Source organism: Panthera onca, chromosome D2, assembly GCF_046562875.1.
Source record: "Panthera onca isolate mPanOnc1 chromosome D2, mPanOnc1 haplotype 2, whole genome shotgun sequence".
Lineage (NCBI taxonomy): Eukaryota > Metazoa > Chordata > Mammalia > Carnivora > Felidae > Panthera > Panthera onca.
This window is the reverse complement of record NC_138349.1, coordinates 86,536,157-86,552,462: the sequence shown is the minus strand read 5'-3', so window position 1 is coordinate 86,552,462 and position 16,306 is coordinate 86,536,157. Positions and strand designations below refer to the sequence as shown.

Genomic DNA, 16,306 nt, shown 5'->3' with positions numbered 1-16,306 from the left:
AGCTTTTTAACTGATAGTTGGTGTTTTTTTATTTTATTTTTTAACATTTATTTATTTTTGAGACCGAGACCGAGCATGAACAGGGGAGGGGCAGAGAGAGAGGGAGACACAGAATCTGAAACAGGCTCCAGGCTCTGAGCTGTCAGCACAGAGCCCGATGCGGGGCTCGAACTCACGGACTGTGAGATCATGACCTGAGCCGAAGTCGGGCGTTTAACCGACCAAGCCACCCAGGCGCCCCAGATAGTTTGTGTTTTTTGACCAAAGCTTGGTCCAGTTGTGAAGTAGGTACTAACCCTTGTCTACAAAGGTTTCAAAATGTGACCAGATTCAGGAAAGATCCTATCACTTAGGGTAGCAGGTCTCCGGTTCCAGTTCTGACTATGCCTCTTCCTACCACAGGACAAGTAAGGTTTGAATTTTTTCTCCTGTGTTGAATCAAGACCACATACTGCATAATGCCTGCATTCGTATAGTAGTACTTATTAGAGAAGACGCTTTTCAAGGTTCTAGAACTGGGAAATCCTATCTTTTAATGAAAAGCGTGTCTCGTTATACCCCAGATTTTTCCCCTAAATCAGGTGATGCTGGTGTCCTGAGCAAGATGGTATGATATTATAGAATGAATTTAAGGACAAATGGCATGTTTGACTCAGAATAGTGATCTTCTAGAAAAGGACTGAGGAAGGATGGCTGGTCTGAGCATGTGCAGTCTAGCTCGGGAATGTCTGACCTCTTTCTGTAAGAACCATAATAAAACCCATTTGGCTTATAAGAAGTCTCTGCCCCTCAGGCTCCTGCCACCCTTTCATCTCCCTATTCATCTGTGTCCTTGACCTCTGCTGGAACTTGGCAAATTAATTGCTGTCTGTCTCCTTAGAATGTTAGGACCTGGCCCTTCTTGGGTACCTGGAGCATACTCAAAATGTTAAACAGAAGACTTTAATTCTGAGTACTCCATGCCTGTTCTCTGATAGCGTTCTCCCGGTGAAAATTGCTTCCTGTCTGCAGCAACGCAAGCTGTGTGTTTTCTCCATCACATGTGGACCTACGAAGAGGACAAGATTGGGTACACACAAAAATGACATAACCTGTGTATCACTGTGGATGTTTGATTGCATATTAATGCAGAGGGGCACAGGTTACTTCAGATACTGAATTTTAGGTGATTATTTTGACAGGCACCAAGGATGAGATCATTATTTCTAGCTTATTTTAAAATCCTGGGTTGTCCAAAGTGAATAACTCTAATTGTATTGGTAACATTTGCTTTTCTTAGGCTATTCAAGTATGAATCTTCCCACCCCAGTCCCTGTCTCCCTTTAAATGGCAGGGTATGATCTGCCTTTCTGTATGTTCTTGGCATCCCCTTGTGTATCATGAACTTCAGGATTTTAGTCTCCAACAGTTCTTCAGAAAACTTTTCGTGTGTGTGTGTGTGTGTGTGTGTGTGTGTGTGTGTGTGTCAGAATTTCACTTTATCCCAGTAGCATACTGGTTTGTAATTCCACTCGGGAAAAATTCCTGTTCGTTCTGGTGTTTGACCCAGCAAGAATAATAAAACTGCATGTGCTAATTAGCAATATACACCCGTGGTCTTGACCACATGAACTGTTAACAGAACCAGACTTCATAGTATTCCCCTCAGTGGTTTCAGCATCTCTTGTAAAGATCCAAAAATGAATTCGGCAAAATGCATTGAGTCCAGCAAAGCTGACCTCCTGGGTCTGCTGAGGCATACCTGAATTTCCCAGTACCTCCTAATTCAGGTAAATCTCCAGTAATTGTATCTTTATCTTGTGTGCTTGGTGTTAGATTGGTAAATATTCAAGAACACATTATTCCAACAAGTCTAAATAGAAGTACTCCGTTCCATCGATGGGTTCATGCTTCCTCAGGATCCTACCTTTTACCAAAAGCAGGGGAGGGTAGGGGAATTTAAAACCAGCACTTACAGGGGCATCTGGGTGGCTCGGTCGATTAAGCATCCGACTTCTGCTCAGGTCATGATCTCACAGTTCGTGAGTTCGAGCCCCGTGTCAGGCTGTGTACTGACAGCTCAGAGCCTGGAGCCTGCTTCGGATTCTGTGTGCCCCTCTCTCTGCCCACCCCCTGCTCATGCTCTGTCTCTCAAAAACGAATAAAAACTTGTTTCAAGAGTTTTATAAGTGATAGTATTGTCCATCTTTTGAGCCATTAGAGTTCAAGATGATTCAAACCATGTGGATAAAGAATAACATTAACTCTGTCCTGTTCACCTTTACAGTGCTTCTTTATTGGTAACTACTGTCAATATTTTCCTGTTTCACTTCAAGGATGCAAATCTATGCATTTATAGACCTTTACATGTCTACACCAGGATAGCTTCGTTTACACAAAGCATATCTGGTATATTTCCTATTTTGCCTTCTGTCAGATAAGTTTTTTAAAACAGGCCCTCTATTGATAACTTCTAATTCTTTTAGAATATTGTATCTATAAATTAGTCTATGAATATATCTGGAATTGGTCAATAAGTTCTTAAATTTTTGACATGGGCAAACATACCTTAAAAAGGTATACTAAAATTACACTACTACGAATTTGAAAGGAGTATTAGGTTTAATTCATTGAATAGACAGTAAGCAAAAGTACTGATTTTTAACTCAGGCCTACTGTGGCAATGAAGAATGAGTATATTGACCTTTTCTAAAAGTTGTATAACTGCTAACCTTAATATTCTGTGACTTTGCTAAATGGCAGTATGACTTAACACCATTTTCTAGTATTCTGAGAATGAATTCTAGAATTTGCTTGATTAAAAGAGTTGAACAGTAAGCCTGAAATAAGCTTGAGGATAAACCTAGCCTTAATGCACAGAAACATGAAGATGAACCATGGATATTTTGCACTTGAGTTAGTGAGCGATCAGTCAACGGACCATCTCTGGCTCCATATTTCACAAGACCGTCCTACCTGAGGCTCCTCCCCCAAACTTTGTGGGGTGGTTGTTTTCCAATGAGTCACTACAAGCAAAGGAGTCGGTCTAGCTAGAATACTAAACCCAGAAAACGGCCTATTGGATTTGAAGTGAGATTTCCTGGAAAATCCCTTGCACTTTTACTGCCCCATCCTAAGCAATGCTCAGCATTGACTGAAAACCTAGGGCAAAGTCTTGGTACTACTTGAAAGCACTGTTTAAAGCACGGGAGGTGGTCTCTATCTGTGCATGTATCTCTGTATGTATAGTTATATGTGAATGTGTATGTATAAAATCACTATTAGGAGATCCTATATATATGCTCCACAAATTTGGGAAACGCAAAAACTTGGTCAGATTTAATGTTTCAGCATTTATATTTTGCCATTACAGTATATGTATACATAATTCTCAAGCTAAACTTGTAAAACAGGTGTGAAGTTCTCAGATCACTTAAGACCAGTATATAGAACATTATAATTTGATTTCTGGTCTGGTTTTGCTTTTGTCAGTTGCTATAACATGAAATTAACTAAATTAAATTGGGGGAAAGTTGAATATTTTTAAGAGCTGATGCAGCAGTATTTAAGCTGATTAGGAAACAAGGCTAAGCAATTTTTAATTGCGCTAAATTGCTTTGCATGTACTCCAAAAAATTTCCTTGAACACACATGAGCATAAACTTCCTAGCTTTAGATTACCAGTGGAGGTGTTGTTCTGAATATTGAATGAGCCGTATTGTCCTAAATGATTCCTATTACCATTGTGTTCTCATCAATAGCATTATATATATGTAAGCTTGTCTGTGCATCGTTAAATACACGTGTGCATGTGCACACTATCCCGTGGAAGGAGACCGAAGTTTCTCTTCTCTGGCTCTTCATACCATTCATACTAAAGAACCAAACAAGTTAAAGATCCCCCAACTTAGGGAAAACGTGTTCCTGCTGTTGACAGCTGGGGTTTTAGTGTGGTGAAGGTGAAAAGTACAACTAGTTGGACGCTGAGTTATCCAGATACGCTAGCCCTCCGTGAGCTTACCAGCAACAAACTGTCTTCTCTCAAGATGTAAAATTACAGTCATGGGAAAAGAGTCTGGCCAAAAAGTGTGATCAGCAATACTATTTCTGGGTATTTATCCAAAGGAAATGAAATCCGTATCTTGAGAGATCTCTGCAGGATGCTACTCCCTGCAGCATTCCTCTCAATGGCCAACATAAGGACACCACCTAAATGTCTGTCACAGATGGACAAAATGTATGCACATACGGGAAGTACATAAATAAGTGGAGTGTTACTCAGCCTTAAGGAAATCTGGTCACTTAGGACCACATGGATGAAAATGATGGACCTTCTGGTGAGAAAAGCCAGACAGAAGAACCAAGTTCTATGTAATCTCACACGTGGGGTCTAAAGTGGACTCGGAGGGGAGAGTAGGATGGTGGCTGTGGGCGTACAGGTGGAAAGGGGGAGGCGTGGGGGGAGGGGCAAGTACATCCGGGCACCTAGTGTGCTGCGTGGGGATGACCAGGATCCCGTGTTGCATGCTTGAACTTGCTTGGAAGGCTCCTTCAGTGCTCTTGCTGCATGCACACCCACGTGGTAGCTGGATGAGGTCGTGTGTTAACTAGCTTGTGGTGATAACTTCTCAAAGTATACACTGGTCAAAACCCCAGGCTGGTACCTTAAAAATAATGCCTATTTGTCTGTTATACGTCTAAGTTGGGGGGAAATGATGAAAAGCTATGTAATGCAGGCGTGAGCTCTGGGACTATGTGGCCAGAGGGACCGAGCATGTGGGTTGGCTGGGGACTGCGCTTAAGGGCTGTTCACCACTTGTGCCAGGTGCCCCCCAGCCTGGGCCACTACCTCACGTTATCGTCCAGAGACATCCTCAAAGCCGGGGAGATGGGAGTGAAAATCCAACATGATGCCTGGCTGACACCGCCCCCCCGCTCCACCCCCCTGCCCCAGCCACCAGAAACCAGCTATAAGCCCGTATATGGGAAAAGCTGGCCTCCGTATGAAGAAGTAGCCCAGAAAGCGTGCAGAGGTAGGAAGGAGGAATCTGAGTAGCTGGGAAGCTTCAACAAGGGGACTGGCTTTGGGGTATGTTTCTTGGTTAAACATAGCTGCCTACTAGGTTCCTTTTTTTATAATCCACAAAAATAGTCTATATGGTAATAAAGAACTGCAACTCTGACCTGTAAACTCTGGCCAAACCTATAGTCCACCAAAAGGACGTTATTTTCTAGAGGAGGAGGAAAATGGGGTTCATAGTTCTGAATGGGAGCCCTTTGGGGAAAAGCAAGGAGGGTGGTGCTGCTTTCACGTCAGCTGAGGTGCAGGGGTAGTAGGCCTCTTCTAGGAGATGCAGTGCCCACCTTTTCCCGTTGGGGTCTGAGGCTGGCTCCGGGGAAGGGATGGTGCCTCAGCCCTCCCCCGTGTATTGCTGGGGGAACCATGTTCCTGGTGCCCACAGCTGCCAACCTGACTGCTACGTGGGGCTGGGTAGGGGCAGGGGAGCGGGGCCTTGGGAAAGTAGGCGGGAGCAGAACCAAAGTTTTCTGTTCCCTCCCCGCTCCTCCCCGCTCCTCCCCGCTCCTCCCCGCTCCTCCCCGCTCCTCCCCGCTCCTCCCCGCTCCTCCCCGCTCCTCCCCGCTCCTCCCCGCTCCTCCCCGCTCCTCCCCGCTCCTCCCCGCTCCTCCCCGCTCCTCCCCGCTCCTCCCCGCTCCTCAGCACGTCCTGTTCCTGGCTTCACCCCAGTAGGACTTTTCATGAGCCCTCTCGGCCTGTGCAGGAGGGAGGCGGTAAGAGCTTAGGGGGTGTGTAGGGAGGGGCGGGGGGTGAGCGTCTGCCCTCTGTGGAGCCTGGCATTGGAGAAAGCCGCACTTTGCCAACTATCACACTTTCCCTCCACCCTCCCTGGAGAGGCAGCTCCTTCATGCGTCGTCCTCACATGCTCTGGGTTTCCGGAAACTTCCTATGGGACTGAGGCACACTCAGCTGCTGACACGTCTAGGGGGACAGTCTTTGTGTCCTGTCAGGTTCACTGCAGCAAGGAAATCCTTTCTTGTTCTCCCCTTCTCCACTAGGAAACGAGTTAGCATTCGGTGGGCATCTCTCACACTCCTTCCCTGGCTGATGAGCTCCTGCTCTCATGTGAACGGTCCACACAGTCCCAGGACATTGACGCTAAAGGTGGACTGAAGGCACAGTGCTAAATACTGTCTGTGACCACACATAAGCTCCCTTAACCCTGGAGCAACTGTAGCAAGAGACGTCTTCTGTGGTCACGGAAGTAGGTTTATGCGGAGGTATTTGTATTTCTGTAGGTTCCTGAATCTAACAACTTAAATGTGGAAGATGATGGTTTAAATTCTTGGACTCCCTGCCTGTTGCTGGTCTTTGCTCTGTATTCAAGTCCCCTCCCAGGTGTATCCGACTGTACACTTTATTAAAAGAAATCCGTCCTCTCTACAGTGGGGGTATAGTTGGAGATCTGGGGTTGAGGATCTCTTGACTCTGGGACTGGGCACTGCCGCTTGGTCGCCGAGTCCCAACATGCATGTGCCGGCACACGTGGCTGTAAACACACTAAAATTCCAGTGTGAATGCCTTGAATTTTCTTGGGGTGTGTGGGTGAGCTAGTATTTCTGCCTCAAAATTGTCAAAGAGGTGAAATAAAACTTTGAATGCAATAGTTATGGGTTATAGAACTCAAAGGGATAGAACATACTGGTCTGTAAAATGCAGTTCAATTATTTGTGAACACTAGGATGAATTATTCGGTCTTCCCTGTGGGCTTAATGTCAGGCTGAGGACTACAATCTGGGTGTCCCTTTTAAAATCTGGAACTTGGCTGGGTATTAGAGCAAACCTCCTAGGTGAAGTCACACTGCGATCAGTGCTCTGACCTTGGCCCTCATCTCCCCTCAGGGATCCTGTTACCTCTGCACGTTTCTGAATTAGTTTATGGCTCTGGGTCAAGACTACATGCAGGTCAAAGATGTGGATAATTAGGTTTATGTGAGCCCCACTAGACACAGTGGTGTGTGATGCTGCGGTCTTTGGGTCTTAAGCGATACTCCTAAAATAGTTTCAAAGGTATTTGAAATAAGCAGGTCACTTTTTTTTTTTTTTTTGAACTTTCAAAGGCATCCTTGAATACATGCCTAAATCAGGAAGTATTGACTAATGTTAGAATATAACGGAAAGACGAAGAATTATCTTAGTCTGTACTGTGAAATGCTTAAGATGCTGAAAAACTGTAGTAATGTTAGGATTAATAAATTTTCTCACAGCCCATATAACTTTAGAGGTGTAACTCCTCAGATCTACCAATGTGGTGTGGAAATGTGCCTTTATGGACAACGGCGCAAAGACCGTCTGGGGAAATCGAGCTAAAGCTGTAGAATTCTAAGTGTTGACGAACTACCAGGTAATCCCTAAACCTAGGTACATACGTGCCTAGAACATGCCTAGGCCTTCTGGTTGACTTTCCCGTGGCATTGGTAGGTTGACTCAACGGCAGAGCTCGAAATAGTACCGTTTTTCTTCGTCAAAGTGATTGTTGGACCGGGACCCTTGGGTTGATCTCTCTTCTCTAACGGGGACTGTACACGATTTGTGTGTCGGTCGGGAGTCCACGCTGACCACACATGCCCGGATCTGAGTGCGGCATGGACAGGTCTTTAGAGACGGGACGTGCCTCAGGCTCTAGGTCAGGTCAGGGCGGTGTGGTAGAAGGACAAGGATGGGGCTCCGGGTCCTCAGAACCTCGTCTGGGTGTCAGTTGTGCGGACTCCCGGCCTGGCCACGCTGCTGCCTCTGCAGGTTCTGCTCCCATGTTAGAGGTGGCGTCCACAGCAGGCTGGGGTAACACGGCTCTGTGCTCCTTCCGTCTGCCTGTGACCCTAAAATGGGACCATTCTCTGAGGTTTGAGAGCTCAGGAAGAACAGCCGTGTGCCGCAGGAGCTGGGGGGTGTGCGAGACTGAGTGGTCAGCGGGAGCGCCCCGCTCCTGGTGTTCGTGATCCCAATGCGAGTTTCTGCAAGAGCAGGACCGATCCCTCTGTAAAGCACGTAGCTTGGCCTGCAGCTGGGAAAACCCGCACCCTTGACAAAGTGCATGCTCCTCTTAACCGACCACGACAAGACTCCTGTCTATATGACGATAAGTAGTGGAAACTGCAGTGAACCTGAGCAGTGCCTCACCTGGTGTCTCAGGTGACTTTCCTTTGCTCCCCGAGCATTGTCGGGGGGCCGTGTTGGCAGACGTCGGAGGACCTGCCTGCAGGGTCAGTGATGAGGTGCCTCCTGAGGGGTTTGGGGCAGTCCCCACTCCCAGGGCCCCACAGGCACTCCCTAAGGGGGCTCCACGCGTCCTCTCAAACCCTCTCCCCCAGGTGGACTGGAATCTCCTATCCGAAGTGACCATGTGTCTCCTCACCGACGACGCTGTATTCCTTCGGACTGAGGGCATGATAACCTTTCCCACGCATAAATGAACCTGAAAAATCATCACAGTTCACAACTGCATTGAACCAAGCTGTCCGTTCTTTCCCGGATGCTCTCCAGTCTGTTCCCACAGGGAGATGCCCTTCCTTAGCCTCGGGCAGCCTTTTGAGATTGGCCAGATTCCATGTGGACCATGCACTTAGCTTGGTCTTCTAGACCAAGCTTGGTCTTCTAGAGTGTTCTTGTGTATCTCCCCCACAGAAAGGGTAGATCTCCTTTCTACATGATTGGCAAATATTTTCAAGCCAAGTCTGGGCCGTTGGGTGTCAGTGTTTAGATCTTCCTTGAATTCCCAGAAATACTTCTTCTCAAAAGGCGTTATTAATGGAGTGATGTTCTCAAGTTCTCCCTAATGTATTGGGGTTTGGGGGTGAGATAGACGGAGATCTTTTTTTGCTAACGTTTTTCCTAACCTTTCCTAATATTCCCTTGAAGAAAAAAAGGAAGAAACCATCTGTGAACTGAGGGTTGCTGGGCTCCCCTTCTCTTAGACTGAGAAAGCTGCAAGATCTCTTGCTGTCAGGGAAGAATTAAAAGATGTGCAGATAATCCTAAGAGGTTTCTGAGGCCCTTAAAATCAGTATGGAAATCCATAAAATCTTATTACTTCTCTTACACTGAGTTGCAGACACTTTCACTGAAGCTTTGTCTTCTCATGTCCAGCTTTATACCCAGTTGTAGTTTTCTTTAAAAAACTACATTCCTCTGGTACTCTGCATGGATCTCCTTAGCTACCATATTTTTTTTTCCTTATTTTAGACAGGGCCATCTCCTACCTTCAGTGCAGGTAGGTAGGCACTTTGCTGTAGGTGTGCTCTCTGGATTTTATTGCCTGTTCATAGTTTCCTATGATTTACCATGTTGAACTCTGAGAACGGACTTGATTCCTGGAGTACTTGAGAATCAGCATTTGCCTGATGCATCTAACATTGTACAAAATAACAAAGAGGATCTTGAAATCCTGTAATAGAAAGAATGAATTGGGGTCGTGCAGCTGAGGAACATGGAGAGAATAAGAAGTGAGCAGAACTTTGGATTGAAAGGTGTTTGTAACTGAAATGAGATCATTGGTGATGTTTTTGAGATTTTCGTTCACTTGAAACTACTTAGAATGTTTATTCCCTTTTAAAGGCAACCTTTAATGTCCACCATTACCCAGGATCTAGTGATATGATGCACGTTTGATTATAGACATATTAAGCATATCGATTGACACACATTGGGGAACTGGAGAGTGTAGGACTTAGAACTTGGTTACATGATATTCTAAAATTGGTCCACTTTTTCATCAGTTTTATTCTGTTTAATTGCACCCCCCTACTCTGCCTCACCTACTCCTGACCAGTAGCTTCCTGATCCCACTAGAGTGACCAGTTGACGAATTGCTTTCAATTTCTAAGTTTGGTCTCCTCAGTACCTGAGTATGTTGTTAATTATTTCCCAGCACTTGCAGGGTCCTCTTGAGTCTCTCTGGATGTTAGGAATAATGATCATGTAAGCAATAATATGTGTGACAGGTTTTCATCAGAACTGGATTCTGCATCTAAACCAGTTTCTTCAGAGAATCCTTTGACGTTTCTAATTTTGTCGATGAAAACAAATCATAAGTGGTAAATTTTAAAGTGTTAGGCTAAAAGTCTCAAACTTTCCACATGATAAAAAAATCTTGGTTGCAAATATTTGTGGACTTCATTCTTTCCTAGATGATTTTGTGGGAATAAATTAGTCCCTCTGATCCATCCTCCCTGGACATGGGGTGGGGGGGGGGGGGAACTACTTGAAAAAACTTGCTAGATCTGGAAAGACCTACATCTTGATTCACTTTATATGGGTGAGCGGTTTATTACAAAAGGGTACTGTTAATGTACAGGGAAGTATGACTCACTCTTCGTAATGGTGTTGTGTTAGGCTTGTAGAAAGGCAGCTCTGTTTGATTCCTGACAACTAGGGAGGGGAGGACCTGCTTAGCCAGGTCCTCCTGTCTCCTTTTTTAGCAAAGGCTCTTGAGTTTACTGGAAACCGTGGTCTTTAAGACTTCTCTTCTCCCATAATACGTATACGGGTTCAGATGTGAAATAGTGCACAAAATCCATAATGGAAATGTGCACGATTTCTTCCCCCAAATTACTTGCACGGCTAAGGGCCAACTAATTTTACTGGGGCTCTTCCTGCAGGCTTTCATATGCCTGTTTGATTTCCCGCTGTTAGACTTGAAGTGTAGATCTCCTGGAAACAATGATTCAGCCTCCTTATACCTGCACACGTCTGTACAAATGCTCTCAGCACCCTTTCCTTCACCCACCTTCGTGCTTTGTTGCTGCACGTTTCTGACTTAAAATACTCTAACTAAACCTCATGATCTCCACCACATGGTTTTCATTTGTTTCACAACCCTTCATAAGTCGGGAGTTGGGGGAAAAAACTGATTTTGTTTGTTGGGCTTAGTTTGCAAAGGACTCATTCTTAAACTCCGCAGTCCCTCTTCTTTTTCTGTGACCCCTTTCCTTTCTTGGTCCTCTCTTGACCCCGTTGCTCATGAAACGCGCCGCCTTTATGGAGACCTACTACTTCCTGCGATTGGTGTCCGAAACCCTTTCACCCGTCCTTCGGAGGACATCCTGTAGAGCTTACTGAGGAAGCGTGGCTGGGCATTGAACATTGCTGATCCTACAGATGGTATCTCTCTATTCTGCCTTCACCCCTCACTATAGAGAGTCTGGATAGAGAATTCTTAGATGAAGGTACTTTTCCCTTAGAATTTTGAAGTCTTTTCTTCATTGCCTCCTAGGTGCTTGGTGCTATTTTGTAAGTTTAGTTCACGATCTCTGACTTCTGTACGTTTTATGAGCACTCTTCCTAATATTACGGATGCCCTTACTTAGAAGGTGTGGAGTAATGTCGTATCGATTTTGTTGTGTTGCCTAATGTCACGTGATTCATAGCTATTAGCAATATTCACTCCGTTTGACATTTCTTGATGCATTTCAAACTGCAATATTACATTTGCAATTCCAGAAAACTTCCTTTATTATTTTTCTGGTTAGCTTTGAGTTTGGTTTGCTCGCTCTATAATTCAGTCATCAGTTGCTCGGTAACCGACCTCTTTAAACGTGAGAAGCTTACACCGTGCACACCAGGGCTCACCTGTTACTTCTGCTTTCTTGCTGTGGCCCGACTGGGTGGTCCCACTCTACATGGCAGATCATGGTAGTCCTCCTGAGTGACCTGTGTGGCCCTCACACCCACCAGCTGCGAGAGTGTTCCTCACAGGCCTGCGGCTCCCTCACAAGCAGGCCTAGAACTTGCACATTGTTCTCACTGCCTGCTTGACCTCAGCAGGGAAGGGGACTCTGCCCATGAGGAGAATACAAGGTGTGTGTGCATGTGTATGTAGGACATCAGACTTGTAGCCAGTCATGCCATCCATCACCTTCTGGAAATGGTGTTCATGGGATCTTGTATTTCCACTTTGATAAACTTTATCGGTGCCCCCCCCCCTTTTTTTTTTTTCCTATCCTGCACTTTTGGGAATTCCCTTTGACTTGTAACTCTTCATCTTATTTTTCAACCGTTCTTTTAAATTTCCCAATGCTTCTGTAAACGTCTTATTTTTTTATAGTGTCTTGTTCTTGGGAGACTTTTTTGTGTCTGAGAATGTTGATCGTGTGTGTGTGTATATGTATATTTTTTGAGCTACTCTTGTTGGACATGATCCTTCAGGATTTACTTTCTCTCGTTGGGTGCGCGCGCGCGTGTGTGTGTCTGTCTTCCATGTTAAGGGTCTTCTCAAGTATCTGGTGATCCTCATTATTTTAAGATTGACAGTGAGGGTTGCCTGGGTGGCTCAGTTGGTTAAATGTCTGACTTTGGCTCTGGTCATGATTCGCGTTCATGAGTTTGATCCCCGTGTGTGGCTGCTTCGGATTCTGTCTCCCTCTCTCTGGCCCTCCCATGCTTGTCCTCAGTCTCCCTCTCTCTCTGTCCCTCCCCCACTGTGTGTGTGTGTGTGTGTGTGTGTGTGTGTGTGTGTGTGTGTGTGTGTGTGTGTCTTAAAATAGATGCACTTAAGACTGATAATGAAAAAGTTGAGGTGAATTCTGTGTACAGGCCTCTTTGCAGACTGGGGGGCCCCTTGGGCAGGAGAGTTCACAGGTGATGACCTGTCAGTACTACAGGCAGGATGGAACAGAAGTGTCTGGGGTCTCCTTGATTGGTACAATATTTCTGCTAAATCTCTGGTTTCTGGCAGGTCCCCTCCTCTGCAAGTCCAAGTTTTCTGGTTCAGTTTTTCCAAGGAGCAGCTTTACTTGGACTGTCTCTTGGGGGTGGGGCAGGGTTAGTCAGGTGGACGCTCGGCATGGACCCGGAGGACCCCAAACCCTACATATGGCTTTGCGCCCTGTCCTCCTGCTTTCAGCCTGATCCACATGCTGCACTTAAAGGCACGGTACGCCTCTGTGAAGTCTTTCGCGGTTTCTTTTTTTTTTTTTTTTTGGTAGAGCTCTATGAGCTCCTCCCCAAGGCCCCGAACAACTTTCCTGTAAAGCCAATCGCAAGAACCCAATCCATCCCAGCTGTTGTAAAACGGGCTTATTTTCTGTGCCTGATAACTGTAGGTGGTGCTGACTTGGCATCTGGTTGGTACAGTTTGGTACGATTAATCTCTTAGATGACGATGATGCTGAGGTTCCAGGAGGTCGGAGTCCTTGCCCCACGTCTCAAGGTTGAAACAGAGACCCTTTCACTTCCACTTGCTGGTGATAGGAAGGGGTTGATCATTTTCTCTTGCTGGGGATCTTCATTCCTTTTATTCACTGTAATTTAGATAATCCTCCAGGGATGCAGAAAAGAAGCAAGAAAATCAAGGGGTTCAGGCACCAATTTAGAAACTTAAACAGATTTTTCTGCCTCATTAAGCAAACATTGAAGAAAGAAGAGAAAAAACAAGCCATTGACACTGACGTTTCTATATTCACTATTTCTATAGATGTTCAAACTTAGCCCAATAGGCATGATTGGAACTTTAATTTTCCCCTTTTTGACAGCTTCATTCATATTTAAGCTTTATGTTAATTTTTCCCACTCCCCTGTAGTCACACACCATTAAAGGCTATGCATCCTTGCCTATAGTACAAACAGAATATATTCTAAATATCTTCGGCTTAACTCCTATTCTTTTTTCTCCCTCAGTCATAGGATGAATGTGTGTTTAATCATCATTTGTCATAGTTGCAGATGCTTTTCAGTGTTCTCAGCTAAATTTCCAACTGATCTGTTATTCACCACTTTGCCATTTTTGAACAAACTAATGGAACGGCAGTTCCACTTTGGAGGTTTAAGGTGCCAGTCAAATGAGAGACCGACGTTCTGGGCCGTACTGCAGAGAGTTTCTGTCCTTGTCACTTGGAGCCATGGAGGATCTTAGATTTCCTCTCCCTGTTTTGGCAAGAGATCTTAATGTCCAATAAACTTGGGCGATTTCTGGGTTATTCTTTTATAATCAGCCCGAAGAATGTTTTATTCTTTTACTTAAACATCAATTGGCTTTTACTTTAGTATGATGAGTGTCGGCATGTGAATGGTTGATTCTAGAATTACCTTCCACGTTCCTAACTATAGCTCATCTTAACAGGTCCTCACAACTAGTTATTCATAAGAAACAGGTAAGTTGTAAAGACTGATAGCAGCGTATGTGTGTATGCTTACGAGATAAAAAGCTTTAACAATGAAAAATTACTAGTCCCCCATTATACTTAGCAAAATAACCAGTAAATTCTAAAGTGTTAATTTCTGTTTTGTATTTTCTCGTTATCCTGGATTTCATGCTGTAACACCAGTGCTGGAATGTTAAATCCACTCCCCTTCTTAATATTGGAGCAAAATGTGATAGAAGATTATCATTACTTTGATATTGTTGAAAATCTGAAATTCTACCTAATTTTTGATATTTTCAGCCATATGCAAAAGTGGAAAGCATAGTATGAGTCTCTGTACTTAAACCATCTAGTCTTAACTATCAAGATCATTTGCCATATAATGCATCATCATCTAAAAATGGACCAATGTTTTGGCTGAATTAAAACATAACAGAAAGTTAACTTTTGAGTCCTAGAGACCAAGGCTTTCCCCATTCACAGATGATAAAAGTGAGACAAAATGAGTTTATCTCACATTCACCCATGATTTTTTAGTAGTTGTATTTTCATTTTTATATCTTGGATCCATTTGGGGTTTACTTTCTATATCCTATAGAGAATAACTCAATGTATTTTATAACCTCTCAAGCTACTGAAAATCACATATGAAAAGACCTGTTTTCATAGTTTGTTTCTTCATGCACTGAGATTTATTCCAGACTACTTCTATTCCATTAATAGCTCTTTTGTGTTGACATCACAGTGTTTCAGTTAAAGGGACTTGTGTATAATCTGGTAGGAAAAGCTATCCTTTCTTCTACTTTGTTCTTCTTAAAACTATTTCTGCTTTTATTTTTTCAACACAAACTTTATAATCAACTTGTCTAGCTTAAAAAAATGAAGAATAACAGCAACCACACCCCTACAAAAACCTGATGCCTGTGTTATGGTCATGGAAAAACATGTGGGGAGAATTCACATCTTCATGACCTTTGCTAGTTCTCTGTAGAAATGTTTATATGCTATCCTGCTGAAGTCTACTGGTATCATTTGGAACCTAGATCTTTTTTATAGAGATCCTTGTAAGCTTGGGGTACTTTAAAAGTTTGTTTTTTCCTAGTTACGTGTTGCTGCTTCAGTTACAAATGACTTCTATTATCTTTTTTTTATATATGAGAGCTTTTGACTTTGGTATGTTAACTTATCGTGCTTCTAGACTGAAATATATTTCAAAATCGTTTCCTATTTCATTCTTGTGCTTCTCCATATAACCTATCAGATCATCAGCAAATAACCCGATCTTTACCTTTTCCTATCTGTCACTCATATTCTTATAGTTTTCTCTTTTCAGGTTGAATTGAAATAATACCCCGAAGTAACCTATAACTGAGATTGTGAATTTGCTTCATCCTCGCCTTTGACCTGTCTTTTGAGAGTCCTGCTGATCCTGGGGGTTGAAATCTATTATTTCACGTTACAAAATCGGTTTCTCTTTCTGAGTCTGTTAATCCAGAGATCTTAAATGCCTACTCAGAAGCTCAGGGAAAGAAACCTATGGCTAGATAGAATTTTTCTTCTATATCTCACACAGGGATCAATGGATTTCCTGATGCTGAGCTGTTCATGCAATCCTGGAATAAATCTCAATCATGTTTCTTTTTAATCTGGCACATTGTCTTTCCGACACGATCTAAGGTTTTGCACTGGTCTTGTTCTGTGATTCGCCCTTTCTTCTTGACCATCAGGGTTAAGTGCCAGATCGGTTTCCTGGGCCAGATACCACTGTTGGGTGGCCTGAGATAACAGCCCACAGGCTGCACCCTCGTCTACTGTCTTTACCCCCTGTCCTCTGTGTGTCTGATGTCCCTCTGCCTGTCTCCTTTCCCAACTCTTGGAATGGCCTTCAGTGTCTACGGGATATTCCACTATGATCCCCTCATCTCAAAATTCTTAACATAACCACTTGTACAGAGACCCTTTTCCCAAACAAAGTGCTACATCAGGTTCTAGGGTTAGAACATGGACGTACCGTTTTTGAACCAGCATTCATTCCACTACAGGTGCCCCTGTTCTCTCCTCTTGGCTGTGATTTTTTTTTTTTTTTTTTTTTTTTTTTTTTTGAAGCTCATTAGGATTATCTGGTTTTTGAAGTGATAATATCCCTATGAAAACACCAGACTGTGTCTTTGTT

At 43.9% G+C, this 16,306-nt stretch overlaps 1 protein-coding gene and 1 pseudogene across 3 annotated transcripts in view; both read left to right on the top strand.

Annotated features, from left to right (window-relative positions):
• Positions 1-16,306, top strand: part of PCDH15 (protocadherin related 15) — a 1,703,323-nt gene that overhangs the window by 153,620 nt on the left and 1,533,397 nt on the right. The window lies entirely within an intron of this gene.
• LOC132684699 (zinc transporter 6-like) overlaps positions 12,837-16,306 on the top strand; it is a 75,090-nt pseudogene continuing 71,620 nt past the window's right edge.